The sequence below is a fragment of the Mauremys mutica genome, chromosome 4, assembly GCF_020497125.1.
Source record: "Mauremys mutica isolate MM-2020 ecotype Southern chromosome 4, ASM2049712v1, whole genome shotgun sequence".
Taxonomy (NCBI): domain Eukaryota; kingdom Metazoa; phylum Chordata; order Testudines; family Geoemydidae; genus Mauremys; species Mauremys mutica.
The window spans coordinates 74,618,917-74,637,953 of NC_059075.1; the positions used below are offsets into that span (position 1 = coordinate 74,618,917).

At 44.5% G+C, this 19,037-nt stretch overlaps 1 protein-coding gene across 1 annotated transcript in view; it reads left to right on the forward strand.

Annotated features, from left to right (window-relative positions):
* The first annotated feature begins 546 nt into the window (after nucleotides 1–546).
* TP53I11 (tumor protein p53 inducible protein 11) overlaps nucleotides 547–19,037 on the forward strand; it is a 46,452-nt gene continuing 27,961 nt past the window's right edge. Inside the window, exon 1 of the mRNA XM_045014990.1 lies at nucleotides 547–736. The gene's annotated coding sequence lies outside the window, so the exon portion shown is untranslated. The remainder of the gene's footprint in view (nucleotides 737–19,037) is intronic.

Sequence of the window (19,037 nt, forward strand, 5' to 3'; positions counted from 1 at the left end):
GGACAGTAGGATCTTTGTTCAGGTGCTGTATGCTGTTGCTGTATGCACATTTTGTGTGTGTGAGAAAGAGATTTAATGCACTAAAGGCTACAATTCAGTCTGGGGGGAGGTTCTAGTGACTTGAGCATAACTCTTACTTTTTTAATATACTGTATCACCAAAGTCCCCCAAAGGATTTACTGCCACATAAATAATGCATCGCTAAGGGTACATTATTCCTGCTGTTATGGTAAAAGCTAAATCAGCATGGGCTAATCTCATGCTGTCTCTCTAAAACTAAGCGGTATAATAATGTGGTTGGAATATTTATGGCATTGGGTTAGTCTGGTGCCACACTCAGTAAATTGAAAAGCTGTGCGAGGTGTACTCGATTAATTACGGTAAACGTGCATCCTGAAGACTTGATTTCTAGGCGCTCGGTTTCTGCGGATGTCTCTTAAGCTAATCACCACAGCGTGTGGGTGGCAACAGCACAGCAGTTTTGCTTTTCGATGCGACGTGTGATTGGTGTAATATGGTAATGTAGAGGAGGTGCTAGGTTTGGCTCTTTTATTATGGTAAGTGTAGATTGCACAAAGGGCCCCCGGCTGAGAGTGCTCCGTCTAGTCAGTTTCTGTCTCTGCAACTGACCAGCAAGATGTGAATTTGTCTCTGGACGTTATTTTTCACGTGGGGGTGGCGTTCGATAGACCACGCAACCCCCCCGCCAACTCCAAGGAGACCATGCTCTAAGGCTGTAAGTTTGTGTTCGGTTTCAGTGCAATTACTTTTCTCTCTCTTCCCAATTTCTAGCCCAGCATTTCTCGGTCTCTCTCTGGGAAAATGTTTCTTTGCTGCTCGCTAGTTTAAGCAGGTCTGGCTGGCCCCTGTTGCAGAAACTATTTTTAGGGGTTTCCCTGAGTCAGAACAAAAAAAAAAAAAGGTACCACGATGCTGCACACAAACAGGTTACGTCTTGGGAAGGCACTGCACTGATGTCTCTTTGCTGCGCCTGTTGTGTTTCTTTGTACCGCCGGCTGGCTTGTTTTGTGCTGGTGGACTGAGGGATTTGCTGACCCCCCTCCGCCGTTCCCAGTATTTGCATTGACTTGGGAGATGGAAAGTTATAAAGCAACACAAAACCTTTCTGGTGTGGTTTTGTGTTAAGAGCCACTTCCTGCTCCCAGGTAACGAATAGCCCGCGCCCGGAACGTTAATGGTAAATGCCTTGAGATTTCTCACTTCCTCTTTGTGCAGCTCTTTTCCAAACAATCTGCTTTTTCCTCTCAACGTATTGGTGTGAAATTCACGTGAGCGAATAAATATTGGTGCTCTCTGTGGCGGGATGTGTGTAGTAATGTATTGTTTTGGGGTTTGTATAGTAATCGTCATACAAGAGCATCAGAAAAGCACTTCCAGCTGTTTAACCTGGATGCACATGTGTATGTGTATGTGTGTTGTTTGTCGGGGGGTCTTTGCATTTTGATATGTGACAGTGCTACATGTATCAGAAAAAGGACATCCCTTCCTGGGTGAGGAAGCAGGTAATCTGCCTGTAATTGTAGGAGGTTTCCTTTACTGCTAGTTCTTGCCTTGCTTGTTACGATAATGATGGCCTCTGTGTTTGTCTCAAGGAAACATCAGTAAATGAGAGACAAGGCTGTGAACCATAGCATTACTTTAGGACTCCCCAGCTGCAGAATCTGAAAATCCAAATGTACAGTTTATTTTGCCTCTCAAGTCTCAGTCTCAGTGCAAATCAGCAACTTCTCTCCTCCTAGAGCCACTTCTAAATTTCCCAATGCAAACTTTGCAAAGGCATGTAGGAGAGGTTACCCTCTCAGGTCTCTGCCAAGAGTGAGTAGTGGTATGGCAAGAGGTGAGTGGCTATGTGTCCTTTGTAGACTCATGCTGCCACTTGCACATTTCATCCTGCAACACTTCTGCTCCAAAGAGCTGCCACAGGGTAGACCTGAGGTGAACAAAAGCAACTGTGGCTGATAGTGATTATTTTCTGGGTTAGGAAGTAGAGCTCCTTGTGTCTGGAGAGAGACAACTCCTCTGGTATCAATTGCACTCTTTTTGTTGACATGTTTGCTCCCTGTGTATCTTAGTCACTGCCTGCTTTTACAACAAAAAAGATTAGTCCACTCACATTTGCTTCTCAGAGTTCATCCAGCTGTCAGAATGAACTGCATTTGGACATTGAGCTGACATTGATTGGGATAATTTCACCAGCAGAACCCTTAATATTGGCCTGATTTGACATCTGCATGAGTACAGTGAAGGTATGCATGGTGCTTTAGGTAGGCAGCAAAGTCTGGTACCTGCCCCAGTATGAACTGATCATGAGACAGGGTGCTGAAGAACATAACAGACAGGATGGCTAGATAGAGGGAGGAAGGAACCACCTTATTCTGTGTGAGCCTTGCTTGGATGGCACAATCCGTATCCTGTTAATTCCGCTCTTGGGTGCCAAGACTGTCTTCAGCTGGTGTTAACATGCAACACTGTGGGATTGGTGGAAAGAGGGAGGTGCAGGGTCCAAATAAGGAAGTGGCAGGTGACCACAGATGAGATGTAGGCTGTACAGAGCAGAAATTTGCAATAAATGCAGTAGCGGATGTAGAACCAGTGGAGGGACTCGTATGAGGCTGGGGTCTGTGTGATATAGTCACAGCTAATTTTGGATACTCCTGTAGTGGGAGAGCTAGGGGGGTGTTTGGGAGCCTGTGGAAAAGGAACCCATAGCACCGAGCAAGAGAGGCAGGGATGGATTTCAAAGCTGTTATAAAGGAGGCAGCAGCAGAATATGGCAATGTGAGGGAAGAGGAAAAGAGGGGAGTTGAGACTGCCTGCCTGGAAGCAGGGAAAATCATGGGCATTATCTTATGTTGGAGGAAGGAGGAAGTCTGAGGCAGGAAGAATGCAGCTAGATCTAAAGATCTTTCTAGGTGCTCGTGTGGCGCCCATTGCCCTAGTGTAGGAGCTCTTCACCGACACTAGCTCCGTCTTAAAAGGGCAAGTTGGGGGAGTTAGTGTCTAATGGCAGGTTAGGTGGGGTTTCCAATCAAGTTAAGGTTGCTTGACTTGGGGGAGGGGGGTAAGTCTGTCTCATTCTTCAGGTCCCTAGGACTGTGTGTGCACCTGTGTGGGTTCCCCCCCACCCTGAAAAATTTCTTCCCATCTCAATAATAAGAGTTGTCTTGCCCACATGATCAGGGTTTAACTGATTGCCATATTTGGGGTTGGGAAGGAATTTTCCTCCAGGGCAGATTGGCAGAGGTCCTGGAGGTTTTTCACCTTCCTCTGCAGCATGGGGCACGGGTCACTTGCTGGAGGATTCTCTGCAGCTTGAGGTCTTCAAACCACAATCTGAGGACTTCAATAACTCAGACATAGGTTAGGGGTTTGTTATAGAAGTGGATGGGTGAGATTCTGTGGCCTGCGTTGTGCAGGAGGTCAGACTAGATGATCATAATGGTCCCTTCTGACCTTAAAGTCTATGAGTCTGAGTGCTAAAGGAGACATGGCTCCCATTAGTCTGCTCCTATTAAATCACTGAGTCATTTGTAACTGCACAGAGCAGGCCCCAAGGATATGGTGGTAAAAAGGCTAGCAGCTGCCAATGCTTCCTCTACAGTAGAGCTACCACCAGTGCTGCTGGATGCTGAGATGTTGTAATTAAACCCGCAGTTGGCCTATGCTGGCTTGTGGGGCTGTTGAATTGTTGTGTAGATGTTTGGGCTGGAGCCCAGGCTCTAGGATTCTGTGAGGTGGGAGGGTCCCAGATCTCAAGCTGTAGCCTGAGCCCAAGTGATTACATTGCAGTTAAAAAGCCCCCAAGTCAGTTGGCATGGGTCAGCATGGGTGTCTCTCTGCAGTGTTGCTGTGACATTAGTGCATGCAATGGGAGAAGCCATTCTTGCCTTGTCTCTAAAGAGACACCTAGGCAGTGGTTTAAGAAGTGACATTTAGTAGCTCAGCTAGAAACAGAGACTGCAACAAAATAAAGTTAAAGATCCTCGTGTGAAGAAAGGGTGATTTCCCCAGAAAGAGGAAGCTTGTCAGAAAAGCCCTGAAGTCAAATGAAATTAAAATTCTTAGACTTGCTATGGAGGTGAGTTAACCAACCAGAACAGGCTGAAAGTATGCATAAAAACTGTGTGTACATACGTACACACACTCCTGACACCCTCCCCGCTCTGTAGAGCTGGGGATCAGTAAGATTTTAATCAAAAGGAGTATAATGCAGTCACTTCCAGATTATGTCCCTGTTTTTATTCTCTCAGTGCTAGTCTAGGGCAGGGCTCCTCTTTCCTCACAGCAACTTTCATACAGACCTCTACTCTGGGAGGATTGAGATTCTTTGGTAGGGAGGAAAGAGGATGTCTTTCATTTAGTCTCCAAGGAAACTTCATTCCATTCAGCAGCCTATGGCATGACATGTTGGCTGTAGGGGATAGGAGCCTTCTGGGCAGAAATGCCTTTCCACAGGCATGCCTCTGAAGATGTTTGGGGCCATGTGGCTTTGGCCACATGGGAGATGGAACCCCACTAAAATATCTCCAGCAGCTCAGCCAGAAAAGATACGTGAAACCCATAGCTCTGAGGCTTAGGTCCCATCCAAAGCAAAATCTCTTTCCATTGATTTCACTAAGCATTGGATCAGGCCCTAGTGCACATTTTGTTCACTTTGGGCCAAATGCATTTTGTGCACTTTGAGCACCTGGAGCTCCCATTGAAGTGAATAAGAGTTTGAGGCAGTCAGCCCTTACACCACCTCACTTTCTGAACATCATAAGATCAGGAAGGACTCTCTGTTGCCATACCCAGCCCCTATGAAGAGTGTAGCACAAGGAGTCAAGCACTTTAGGAGGAGGTGTCTTCCGCGCCCCCCCCCCCCCACCTCCTCCTTGAAGCATTAGATTGCAAGCTCTCGGGAAGAGAGTCTGTGCCCCAATGTGTTTTGTACAGCAGCTAACACATTAGGGTCCCAATCTCTGAATGGAGCCTCTGAAGTGCTACTGCAATACAAATAAGTTTCCCGCTGTTAGAGGCAGGATACCACACTGTGCAGACCAATGATTGATAAGTTATGGAATGATGTGGACCATTGGTCTGAACTGGAATAGCAGGAATGATACCAGACCAGTGAGACTGATATTTTGATATGGTATTGATCATCTTCTGTGCCTGTATTTTTCCTTTGCTGTTGCATTTGTTTTAACTCTTTTTCCCTTTCACTGGAAGAGACACATGAACAAAAAATATTGTTTGGAGTTGTGTGTGGTGTGGTTTTTTTTTCTTTTTTTGTTTGTTTTTGGCCTAAAACCAACAGGAAAGGTCTTGACACTATGGGGATACTATTTATAGAAAGCAGATATTATTTTCACATTTCAAATATAGTAGCATAAAAACAAATCTTTGGAAAGAGACACTTGGAGGCTTGTGTCTCTAGAGCAGATAAAAATTGCCCTAGGAGAGGACCAGAGATACAAGCTGATGTTAAATGGAATCTTGTAACTTCTTTTGTAAGTTAAGCTTTCTCCTTGGTTCCTAGATGCCAAACTAACTAGGGTTCCCCAGGCCATCAGAGTTGTCTTTTAGCACTGTGGGTGACGTTATCTGTAAAGATTAAAAACCAAGCTGGAACTTCAGGGCTTTGTCTTTCACACATTCAGCAAAATTAGTAGTAATTTGTCTCTCTGGTGCCTTCTTTGAGATGTCAAAGAGCTTTAGAAAGACAAACTAATTGTGTCTCAGCCCCTAACTGTGCAGTTAGTGTTATCCCCATTTTATAGATTGGGAGAGGTGAGGCACAGGAAGTCACTTCCCATCACTGAAGGAGACACACAGAGGGTCAGTATAAGAACTTGATAGTCCCAACTCCGAAATCTCTGCTTCAAATCACTAGACCAAACTGTTTCATAATGGAGATGCATTTCTTTTTCCCATTCTCCATGTGACCAGTCATGACACCTGGGTGTTCCAGTCACATGAATCATTAACTTCCTCTTGGGGAAATATCCATAACATGGAACTACCTACTTAGCACATTTTTACAGTGCTTGACATAGTCAAATTCCTGGATAGACATGACTGACTAATCCATCCATAAGCTAGGGCTGGGTCAGGGTTATTCCCATTTTAAAGGGGGTAAACCAAGGAAGAAAGGCAAAGTGACTTTCCCAAGGCCTCCTGAGTCCCAACCCTCTGTTCATTGTGCTAGAACACTGTCTGGTCCCCTCTTTTTCATGTGGCTGTGGGGTAGAAGCTTGGTGACATCTGCCATCAAGAGAAGGGGAAAGGGCCAGCTTCACAGCAAGGGCTGCAGAGAGATCAAGAAAAGTGTTTGTGGTGAATTGTATATCCACTGGCAGCCTTAGATGGTCTGGGAAAGGTGCAAAGGTTGTATAGGTAGGGGGAGAAGAACTTTGGCTCCTGAATTTACTGGGCCAAGCTCAGAAAGGAGACTGGGATCCCCATCATCACTATGGGCTTCATTGAAGTGGGCCCTGGGATTTTAATCTGGACCATAGATTTCTCTCAGTCTCATAGGTCTGAGTTAACTGTTCCTCAATTTAGGATCAGTTGTGTTCTGCTGTGGGGTTGGTGACAGTATGACTGCATGCAGCTGTGCACACAGGTGTGTCCCTTTGGACTTGCTAGCAGCAGCCTGATTGAGGGGTTATGCATCTGAGAGGGAGATTAGAATGCGGCCTTCTTCTGTTACTTAACACCATAGAGAAATCCCTCTTCCTGTTTTAAATATAAACCACATGCAAGGTATTTTGAACTGTGACACACAGCTGCAAGGGGAAAGCCAGACAAGGACAGCAGTCTGGCCCAGTGCCTGCTACGGGCACAGGGCTTGCAGGCATGCCATTTCAGGTTGTAATCCTATCTGCCCTTACAGAATCAGCAGTATGCATCCGACGAAGTGGGTATTCACCCACGATACATCTGTTAGGTTGCCTACCCCTGTTATAGACTATGGCACATGTGCCGAAGGCAGCACGTGAGCTGATTTTTCAGTGGCACTCACACACCTGGGTCCTGGCCACCGGTCCAGGGGGCTCTGCATTTTAATTTAATTTTAAATGATGCTTCTTAAACATTTTATAAACCTTATTTACTTTACATACAACAATAGTTTAGTTATATATTATAGACTTATAGAAAGAGACCTTCTAAAAACGTTAACATGTATTACTGGCACGCGAAACCTTAAATCAGAGTGAGTAAATGAAGACTTGGCACACCACTTCTGAAAGGTTGCCGACCCCTGGTCTATAAGGTGCCACAGGACTCTTTGCTGCTTTTACAGATCCAGACTAACACGGTTACCCCTCTGATACTTAGCAGTATGAGGCTAGCTCAGCAGCTGAATAAGAGGGCCTACAAAGAAAACCCTCAGATCTTGAGAAATTATGTTGGTGACTCAGCAGCTGGTACATTTGCCTCTGACTGAGAGCTCTGTCAAGGAACCACTGTAGCACTAAGGGGCCTAGTGTTGCTAGAGGTGCTATTGTGTATATGAAATAATAATCATAGGCCTTGACTATTTACTGTCACGAGAAGATCCCCTTGTACTTTGTTTGATTATAGGGAGCGGGGGTGTGTGTGTGTGTGTGTATTTTTTTGACTCAGAACTTCATGCTTCTCAAAATCCATCTGCAGATTCAGTTGGATACACTGTTCATTTGGGGTCACATTCAGCTCTGCCTGGACTTCCAGGATAACCTCAGGACAGTCACTTATACCCTCAGATGAGAACTGAGGCACAATGTGAATATTTAAAAAGGGCGATGGGATGACCTAAGTAATCCTAGGCCTGTCAGCCTGACATCACTCCCTGGCAAGATAATGAAGAGGCTGATATGGGACTCACTTTATTAAAGAATTAAAGGATAGTAAATGCCAGTCAAAACAGATTCTGTCAAATGTAATGTAATTTCAGAAAAAATTAAAAATTTGGTTGATAAAAGTGGTGGTGTAGATGTTAGACTTTTGACTTTATACCATACAACATTTTGATTAAAAATAAGTGATATAAAATTAACATAGCACAAAAATGGATTAAAAGCTGGCTAACTGATAGGTCTCAATGTAATTATACAGGGACTCATCAAGCAGATGTATTTCTAGTGGGGTTCTGCAGGGATTTGTTCTTGGCTCTATGCTCTTTAATGCTGAACCACATGGAAGAAAGCAATCACTAAAATTTGCAGCTGATGCAAAAATAGGGGAGTGGTGAACGATGAGGACAGGTCAGATACAGAGCATCGTGGCTCATTTACTTGTGCCCAGTTTACCAAGCAAGTTAAATTTTAATATCGCTAAATGTGTACGTGTACAATGGGGGACTCTATCCTGGGAAGCAGTGACTCTAGAAAAGATTTGGGAGTGCTGGTGGAGAATCAGTTGTCAAAAGGGCTGGTCAAAAGGGCTGATGTGATCCTTGGATGCATAAATGGAGGTTATTTTACCTTTGTATTTGGCACTGGTGCAACTGCTGCTGGATACTGTGTCCAGTTCTGTTGTCCACAATTCAAGAAGAATAGTGGTAAATTGGAGAGGGTTCAGAGGAGAACCATGAGAATGATTAGTGGATAGGAAAACATGCCTTTCAGTGATGAGCAAAATAGATGGAGCTCTTGGAGTCTAAGAGAAGGTTAAGAAGTCACTTGATTCATCTAAGTATCCACAGGGGGAACAAATACTTAAAAAGGGGATCTTAAATTTAGCAGAGGAAGGTATAACATGATCTAATGGCAGGAAGTTTAAACTAGACAAATGGAGACTAGAAAAAAGGTGAACTATTATAACCGTGAGTGATTTAGCCACTGGACAAATTTACCATGGGTTGTGGTGGATTTTCCATCACTTTTAAATCGGAATTGGAGGTCTTGCTGAAAGCTGTGCTCTAGGCATTGTTTTGGGAAAGTTCTATGGCTATGTTTATAGAAGAGGTCAGAGTAGATCAGTGGTTCTCAGATTTTGTATTGGCGATCCCTTTCACACAGTAAGCCTCTGACTGCAATGATCTCTTCTCTCTTCTCCCCCCCAACTAAAAATGGGGGGAGGGTAATTTAATGGGGGCTTGTGGCCCCATGCATGGCCAGGGTCCAGGCTGTCAGCTCACATCCTGCATGTAACCCTCTTGCAACACCCAGTCTGAGAACCCTTGGGCTAGGTGATAATGGTCCCCTCTTATCTTGGGGTATGGCTACACTTAGAGCTGCACAGCGCTGCCGTGGGAGCGCTCCCATGGCAGCGCTTTGAAGTGCGAGTGTGGTCGCAGCGCCAGCGCTGGGGTACTCCACCTCCCCGGGGGATTAGCTTACACACCCCTGAGCGAGAAAGTTGCAGCGCTGTAAAGCGCCAGTGTAGCCAAGCCCTTGGAAATCGATTAGCCTACCTCAGGGGTGTTGAGGATAAATGGATTAAAGATTTGTGAAGCACTCATCTACTATAGTAATGGAGGAGGGGGCATGTAAGTAAAGTAGCATTCTCAAACAGCATTAAAAGTTGCCATATTCCACTGTAGAGCTGGGCATTCCAATACTGTCTAGGTTGAAGAGCTCTGGGGGTCCTTAAAGATGAAAGGTGTTATAGATAAGTCAATCACTAAAAAATAAGGCATTCCAGAGAGCATAGTATGTTATGAAACCAAGTTTATTTCAGAGTTCCAGGGCTTAGTGAGAGCTTGAATATCCTTTGCTCACCCTTTAATTACGTGCCATGCAGCGGAAGGGTAATACACAGTGCACACCAATGAACTACAAGGCTCTGACTATCCTCCCCAGTGACCAGAGTAAAGGTACAGGGACTTGTGTTGCTGATTCCTGAGGAGGCAGATAATGTTTGCTTGGCAAATCCCCAGGCTTTGCAATGTGAGTAAAGAACAAGTCCAGGATATTTGTGCCCTGGAACAGAAATTACTATGGGAAATGCTGCTTAAAGGAACACACGCCCTTTGCCCTGCTGAGGGTTGCATTGGAAGCTTGCCAGGAACTCAAGGGCTGCACCTAATATGGTGGACAAATTTTGGAAAAAAATCTGACTATGTAGTAGTAGATCTATAGTCACTCAGGACTTTAAGATAGAGGGAATAGGACTTTGCCAAAGCATAGGCCCTTAGCACTTGAAGCGAAAGTGGAGACTCTGGAAGTGTTGACAATATAGGGCTTAGGACACTTGCTCAGGTATGACCTACAACTCTCCTGTGCTCAACAGTAATACAATCTGCACAGCTGTGTGTACATTCTAGTGTGCTGGATAGAACCTTGACACTCCACAGCTGCACAGCGCATTCTGGGTCAGATTTGATGAGCCCCTTCTTTGACTCCCATCCCAGCTGGTGCCAATGAATCAGGATGGATTAAAGGTTGATCTTATCCAGATATATGAATGAAGTAGCTAAGCTAAAATGTCCTGAGTAAATCAAGTTACCATCCCATCTGCAGCACAAAGCAAACAAATACTACATTGCCACCTTTTTGCTGGTGCCTGGCAAGTATTTGGAGCTAGATGAGAGGAAAAAACAGATACCATGACTCACAGGGCTGACGCTATCTGAAGCCACAGAAAAAGGTAGCAAGGGAAGGATTAACGGAAGTCTATGGCATGTCTGGTGAAGATGCATTATGCCAATGAGAGAGCATGCTCTCCCATAATTACTCCATCTCAGCAAGAAGCCGAAGCATGTTGGTGGCACTGGTGTGGACAGCACTAAACTGGTGTTGCTTGGGGGGAGGGAGGGGACTTTTTCACCCCCCTGAGCAATGTTCGTTAGATCAGTGTAAGCGGTAGTGTAGATATGCCCTGAGATTCCCATTTCTCCTGATTGGAGGGGGAGTATTCTGCCACTGAAGAATTTTGTTTTCTGTATGCTGATACGATTTCCTTCGTGCCTTTGTGTTCACAGCAGGTGGAGTTTTCAGGGCACTGAAACGTGAAAGATGCCTCCAATAACCCCTGATGTGTAAGAGGCATATAGCAACCTCCATCTTCCCCCACCACTACCCTTGAGTCTGATGACCGGTCAGTTCCAGTGCCAGTAGAGAGCCATTGGAGAATCCCCCTCCAATACCACAGCGCTCTCTGAGAATGATTCTATCCTCCATGTGGAATGGGTGGCACTTGGAATCCCTGTGAGTAAGAGCCATCCTCAGGACACAGTGATTAGCATTTTAGTGTCCTAAGCACAAGTCAAAAGTGCACGTCATTGCCACACTTTATCTGAGGCTTCTCCTGTAATGGATCTCTTTCCTCACACCTAAAACTTTAAACCTTCAGATGTCTTAACTGGATGATGAGTGGGGTGGGGAGATCTCTGCAATTCTAGTCAAGTATGGGGGATTATCTCCCAAATCATTTTGGATGTGAGCAGGATGTTGCTAGCCATGGGGTCTGAAAAGGGAGACAGACCTGGGAATGAGTCCACATCCTCGCTCCTCTCTGGGCTTTTTTTTTTTTTTTTTTTAAATTTTAGTCCTTAGAGCTAACCATCTTATTCCTTCCACACTTGGACAAACAAGGCTTGTTAAGGAGCCATGTTTTACACTGACACCTGGTAGAACAGAAGGGACCATCCCACTTTTTATCCCACTGTATGAATCCATATTGACAAATGCATGAATGATGCAAGGATCATCCATTAGAACGTAGCGAATGGGACAGCAGGGCCGGCTCCAGGGACCAGCCAAGCAAGCAGGTGCTTGGGGCAGCCACAGGGAAAGGGAGGCACGTCTGGCTCTTTGGCGGCAAGTCCCTCTTGGAGCAAAGGACCTGCCGCCGAATTGCCGCTGAAGACTGAAGTGGCGGTGGTAGACAGGGCCGGCTCTACTGTTTTTGCCGCCCCAAGCAGCGTGAATTGCTGCCGTGATGGCGGGGGCAGTCCGCGTGCCGTTAAGGCGGCATGCGCGTTTCTGCAGCGGCGGCAATTCGGTGGCAGCTTCTGTCTTCAGCCGGAAGACAGAAGCTGCGCCGCTGCGGAGAGCTGAACATAGACGCTGCCGCCAAATTGCTGTCACCGCGGAAATGTGAGTGCCGCCCTAACGGCACACGGACTGCCCCCGCTGTCTGTGGCAGAAATTCGGCACACTGCTTGGGGGCAAAAACACACGGACTGCCGCCCCTTGCAGATTGCTGCCCCAAGCACCTGCTTGGAATGCTGGTGCCTGGAGCTTGCCCTGATGGTAGAGCTCCTGCAGATTGCGATTGCAGTTTTTTTTTTGTTTGCTGCTTGGAGTAGCAAAAACCCTGGAGCTACCCTGGCAGGGCCCCAACATGTCTGAGGCTTCTAAGCAGTAATAACAATATACATTTGAAACACTGCTACAAGAACACTCTCGACTATTCCATCTATGGACTCTGCATTAGCCTTTTGCAGGTGTGGGAAGACTACTCTGGCAGTATAAGAAGCATTGCCTTTTTCAGTCTGTACAGGTTCCTTCCATTTATTTCCTTTTCCTGATTAACACTGTTCTAAAAGGGTGCTTGTGTGCTGAATACCCATTGCTGCTGATGCATGTTATGAAATCAAAAGATGTGAGATTGTGTCACATTTCAATCCAGAGCCTTGTTGATCTGTGTATAATTCTAGAGTTAACAGCTTGTCAGGTGTGCATGCACACACCAAGTATATTCTCTGATTTTAGCAGAGCAAGTAAAACCAAAGTCAGTCTTGCATCAGCTGCTGAGTGGGCACTACCATGATCACAGGCCATGTGGATACCTGTAAACTGACTGCCAAGAGCTGAATGGGAAAGACCTAGTACTTTGATCTCACCAGTCAGTTCAAGGTAGTTGTGGTCCTATTAGCACTATGCCATCCCTGTGTCTCATGACCACATTGACATATGTATGGCCTGGTTAGTTTTATGGCAACTATAGGTGGTATCCAGACAGCAGGGATTTTTCAAAGAGCTTCTTGAATATCTGAAGTCCATATTGAAGTATTCCTACTTGCACTCCAAGATAACATTTAGAGCTGGAACTCTTTTCCACAAAAAAAAAAAAAAAGCAGATTCAAGTCAGGCAAAACAATTCATGAATGTCAAATTTTTTTCAAATTTGTTTTTGGTCAAAACCTCAAATTAAAAAAACCTGTTTGACACTTTTTCATCACTCCCTCCCCCAATTTAAAATACCTCTTAACTTCAGTTTTACTAAGATCTGAAACATTGTTTGAATTTCTCTCTCATTTTTACTCAACATGAATTTCATTTGTTTGGGTCAACCTATAAAGAAAAGGTTTCAGCAAAATTCGGTTCTTTGGCCATTCCAAAAATTAAAGTCAGTTATTTGCATAGGTCTATTCACGTCTGATCTTTCTGCCTGTAGCAAGTAAAGAGACACCTCAGATCTCCAGCTACAGAGCATAAGCTGGTTGTCAGAGACCAGAAGGGACTTCCCTGATTTTGATTAATGTTGTATAGTTAGCCAGATACACCAATGGAGATTTTTAGCCTTCCTCTGAAGCACTGATTATACTATAAGCAGGCTATCAACTAGATAACATGATTAATCATGTTGTGGCACAATTCTCTAACTCTGAACAGCTCAAAACTTTAGATATTTAATCTTAATAGCACCCACGTGAGCCAAATCAACAGCATTATCTCCAATTTAAAAGTGGGGAAATTGAGGCATGGGGAGGCCAAGTGTTTTATCCATGGCCACATGGCAAGTCAGTGGCAGAGCTAGAAATAGAACCCAGGTCTTCTGTCTCCAAGTGCCCTGCTCTATCCACTTAACACTACGTGTGTCTTAGTAAAAAATACTAGTCCATTCAAAAGGCCTCAGGGAGCATGACAGCATGGCACACTTTGCAGGACTATGTTCTGCCGAGTCCCCTTCTCCCCTCCCCATCCCCCATAGAACCCAAATAAAACTGCTTTCAAATAGTTTCACTTCATTTTGCTTCCTTGAGCTTGTGAATTACTGAAGTGCTCTCTGCACCATCAGAAGTCATCTTCCCCCCTCCCCCCGGTCCTGGAATCCACCCTCCCTCATTGGGCTCTCTCAAACAAGAGTTTCAAATCTGACATTTCTAGCATCAGCCTGTTGCCATAGAAACCATGGTGGTGTCAGAAAAATGTGATGGTGGTTTCACCAGCTGGGGACAGGCTACAGACCAGGTGCAGTGATGTGGGCGGGTGTGTTTGGTGGGGAGGAGAAACTGAGTTACACCTTCTGGTGCCAGTCCTCAGACAGTAGTTGTCAGTCTGCTGCCTCCACACTGCTTTCTACAAAGCAGCTTGCGGAGGGTAGCTGTGTGTGTGTGTGTATGTATGTATGTGTATAAATGACATGTTTGTGCATTAAAAAGCCACAAGGGAGTGATAAGCCTCAGAACTGTAGTTGAGTGATGACTGGTGGTTAATACTGTGAGTGGTCTAGGGAGGAGGTAAGAGCATGTTACTACACTGCAGATGACCAACCCCCCCATAAAAAAAAAAAAACAGCCTGGCATGCAGAGGAATTAATAGGGCCAGGAACAAAAAGCTAATTCCAGTCAGTCTTCCACACTGAGGGGCCATATCAGGGGATAGATATCAATCTTAGTTATATAGCAACAATTCAGCCTGTATCATCTTACAGTCTCCATATGCTTTCACTGTAGTACAGTATCTAAATGCTAGTATGTGTAATTAGAAACAGACCAAAATTAAAACCCCACATTCAAATACCCCCTGAATTTAAGGAAAGATTTGATCTGGATTCAAACCAGGGGGCTCAGGGCCATCTCCTATACATCATATACATGATGATTTTATTGCACTAATCTGGGATGGATGTGCCTTCACTACTCATGAGTAATACAAGCGAGTTTCCTATGGATAACAGGCATGATTTTTTTTAAGGTCTAAATCTCAGGACCTGTTAAGGCTACAGAAAGTTATTTCATTGAAAGGAGTATTTTCTGCTCAACAGTGGGATAAACCACAGGGCTGCTGGGCATCTGGCTAGGCCTTTTAAGTCAGTGGTTCTCAACCAGGGGTACGTGTACCCCTGGGAGTACTCAAGGGTCTTCCAGGGTCTACATCAACTCATCTAGATATTTGCCTAGTTTTACAACAGGCTACATAAAAAGCTCTAGCAAAGTCAGTACAAACTAAAATTTCATACAGACAATGACTTGTTTATACTGCTCTATATACAATGCACTGAAATACAAGTGCAGTATTTATATTTCAATCAATTTATTTTGTATGGTAAAAATGAGAGAGAGCACTCTATTACTGAAAAATTGCTGTGACACTTGTATTTGTTTTTTTTGTAAGCAAGTAGCTTAAGTCAGGTGAAATGTGGAGCTATGCAAGACAAATCAGACTCCAGAAAGGGTACAGTAGACTAGACTGGAAAGGTTGAGAGCCTCTGATGGGATGATGCAAAATCAGCATGGACACTTCAGTGAAATCAACTTGTTTTGGTGGAGTCCTGTGGCTTTGAGGCCTAAAAGGGCAACCAAGCTTGACCCTTGTAACATTTTGGTTAAACTTTTACTCCCTCGGCCCAGTTTTTTGGGCCAGAACACACACTTGGCCACACATGGGAGAGTGATGATCACAATTCAGTGTTTATGAAGTGGCAAGCCTTTGTAAATATCACTAGAGCTCTTTCCGTTTGGAGGTAGAAAAATGGGAGAATGATGCATTTAAAGAGAGTGAACCTGAGAATACTTTTTAGAATATTGTAATGTCACTTAAGCAACTGTCCTCAGTGTTGGTCGTGACCCCAGGGTAGATCAGAATTTTTTTTTCCTAGCCTTCCTTCACAACCAGAAAGCTTTCTGAATGTTGCAAGCCAGTGATAATTAGTTTTGACTATAGCTGGATATACAAGTCAAAATTTCATAAGGATGCATCAATTATACTTAATGTGAAATTATCAATATGTATATGCAGTGAATAGACTATCACATATGGCTCAATGAACTGAGCCCTCTGCACCAGTGGGGTTTTTTTTTTTTAAATTGAAACACTACAAAGTACTCTAGGAAATGGGGCATAAAGGATTCTGGGATATACATTCAAGAAAGAAAACTGGATTGTTTTCAGGTCACAGAAGGCAAAAGTAAATGAGGTTTGAGGCTACCAACTGTAAAATGAGTTCTCAACCTTTTCCAATAATGATGCGAACAGCTACAATACAATAGCTGTTAATACCCTGTTTCAGACTTTCTATAGAATTTTTTAAAAGGTTATTGTGACAGGACTCCCCATTCTGGAATCATCCTCTCATGGCAAGACCTGCTACTGTAGCAATTGCACCCCATTCCACCTTCAAGCCTTAGTGGTCAGGAAGGGTGACTTGGTCTTCCAGCCATGTTGCTCATTGGGTATGCTAGAAGGTGGTAAAACTAATGTTTGACATCATTGTTTTTAGATGAGTTAAAGGTAACAAACACAAGGTCTTCCAGCTCACCTGGGCTCTTCTTAGGTTTCTCTCTCCCAAAGTCCAAAACAAGGAAACAAACTCTACTACCCTTCCTGGGCTCAGTTATCTGCAGAATTCTTCCCTATTTTCTACAGAGCCCTGCCTCCCAGCCTACTGACCCTCAGGGCTTCTTCCTAGGCATCCTTCCCCTAAACTGTATCTCTGCCTGCTTCCTCTTCTCTCCTTTCAAGGCCAGTCAGTTCTCCCAGCCTTTTAGGGACATCACCCAACTTCTTCCCAGCTGCACCCAATAATTGACCCACACGATCTAATGCTCAGCTGGTCAGGATCAGTTTGGGAGGGTGGGAGTGTAGCTGATCTATCACAGGTGAGGCTGAGCCCAGCTCTCCTTTAAGATACCTGTGATGGGTATCTTGCCCTACTATTCCTTTGAATTTGACCCTATGTATTCCCTCAAGTGAGAAGACAAAATGTTGGACAATATTAGATTCTTCTGCAGAACTGAAAGGACCCTCTCAGTGAATTTTGATGGATTACAGTCCTGGCCCCTTTAAAATTCTTCTTATCCTGTAAGAAATGTGTGGTGTACTTAACACATAACCTGTCCTGCAGGAGATTTCTATTAAGATTCCAGGAATGTACTCTAGGAACACACAGCAGGGCTAGGTGGGAAACAAATGAAAGAGGAACACATCCCATACCCTTTCAGTGCTCTTAAAGGAGAAGAGCATGTGCAGTGAAAATTCCATTATTTTCTTCCCTCTTCCTCCCCTCCCTAGTGCCCTGGGGAACACTGTTGCTTAGAGCATTCTGCTAATGACACCTGAGTCATCTAATTACCACTCAGTATATCTGGAGAGAAGTACATTTTAAATGCATTTTTGCATGAGGGAAGCTTGTATCCCACCTGTCTCTCTCTATCATCATCTGTTAGCAACTCTGGAGACTTACAGTCCATGTATGAGTTCCCAGTCCAAGCCTGATGGATCAAGAGAAGCAGTTATCCCTGTGCTGTTTGGCATGGCAGTCCAATCAATTATTAAAGTGATGCTCCAGATTCTAGAGCTACTTTGAAACTGGCAATGCAGTTTGACTCATCAGATCTACAGTAGTTCCTTGCTGATGGATTGCTGCAGTGGGCTCGGTGCTAAGAGGTACCATTTTTATTAGTGGAAGAAATGGAAGGGAATTGAGAGTCTTATGAAAATAATGCTTAGAAATTGGAGCCACTGAATTGGCAGACTGCATCTTGTATACTTTATATAAACAGTTAAAACACTCAACTGTAGCAAGGAGCATTCAGGCAATCTTTCTGAAAAGCAAGTTACTGTGGCAGAGCATGTATGGTGTATGTGATTGCATGTACAAGCATGTGCATGTATATTGTCAGGCGTGATTGAGCATTAACAATGTGTCATGGTGTATGTCAGCATGAGTAAGATGTGGCAAAATGTGTACACTGACTAAACTGTATGAAAAGTCTGACAGCATGTGTTATGTGACGGCATGTGTGTATGTGGCAGAGCACGTGCAACCTATGACACAGCATGGTCAGCAAAGCTGATATAAGATGCAACAAAGTGTTTGTTCAGGATAGGACACAGATGCCTTTCCTATCTTTGGAAAGCTTGTCACATCATTGCAGGTGGCAATTATCAGCCATGTAGCAGCGTGGGTGCTATGTTTTAATTATAACTCATATTTAAGGACACTAATAAAACTGACAGCTTTTTAACTCGTATTGGGGAAACTTAACACCTTTTTGGAAAAGAAAAATCAGAAGTTGAAAAGTTTTTCACGCTAAGTGTAAGAAAGAATCAGAAGGAAACTTCTTGGCTCCCCTCATAAGAAAGCTGAAACCCTGGGAAGATAAAATCCCTGAGCCAGGACACATCTCCCAGCTGCTGCAACAAGGAAAATGGATTTAAAATATCCAGCTTGGAGCTAAGGGAGCAAGACTACAAACAGGCAAGCAAGCAATAACATTGAGATCAAATAGCTTCCCCTCCAGAGGGGGAAAAAGAGGTGACTCCCTGAACCTGGGGCTTTGGCAATCTTTTCCCGTAAGTGCCAGGACAGACTGTTGGGGATTTTTATTCTGTGGGGAAATTCCTTCCCATGGCTTTTTTTAAAATTGAATTTGTCTCTCTCAAAACCCTTTCACAGCCTGAAATTGATGTCAGCTAGAGATGTGTAGATAGGGGGAATATCCTATGTCCCTTCCACTTCTGCAGTGTTCTTGGCCTTATCTTGTTCCCCAGCCCTAACCCCATTCCTCTAGCTGCTTTCACTTTCCTTCCCTCCTCTTTCTCTTCTCTTCCTTCCTGCCCCCCCCCCCAGCTGTTTGGAGGGAGACCCAAGGCAATACATGCCTGGGCTATGGCCCCATAGGAGCTCCCCCTCCCCCCGTGCAGGAAGAATGCCAGGAGGGGGAGTAGTTTGGGTGGTTCTGTGCCCCAGCAATTTTGCACCTCCGAAGGCCCCTGGCAACAAGCGTGCAAATTAGGGCAACCTCACTACAGCACTGTCTCTGCAAAGTTCCCTGTCCTTTTTCTAAGGAGATGGGAGTGTGCACTGGCTTTGCTAATAATAGCAATGATGATGCATTCATTTTCTCTGCTGCTTTCCTCCCGTAGGGGATTTTT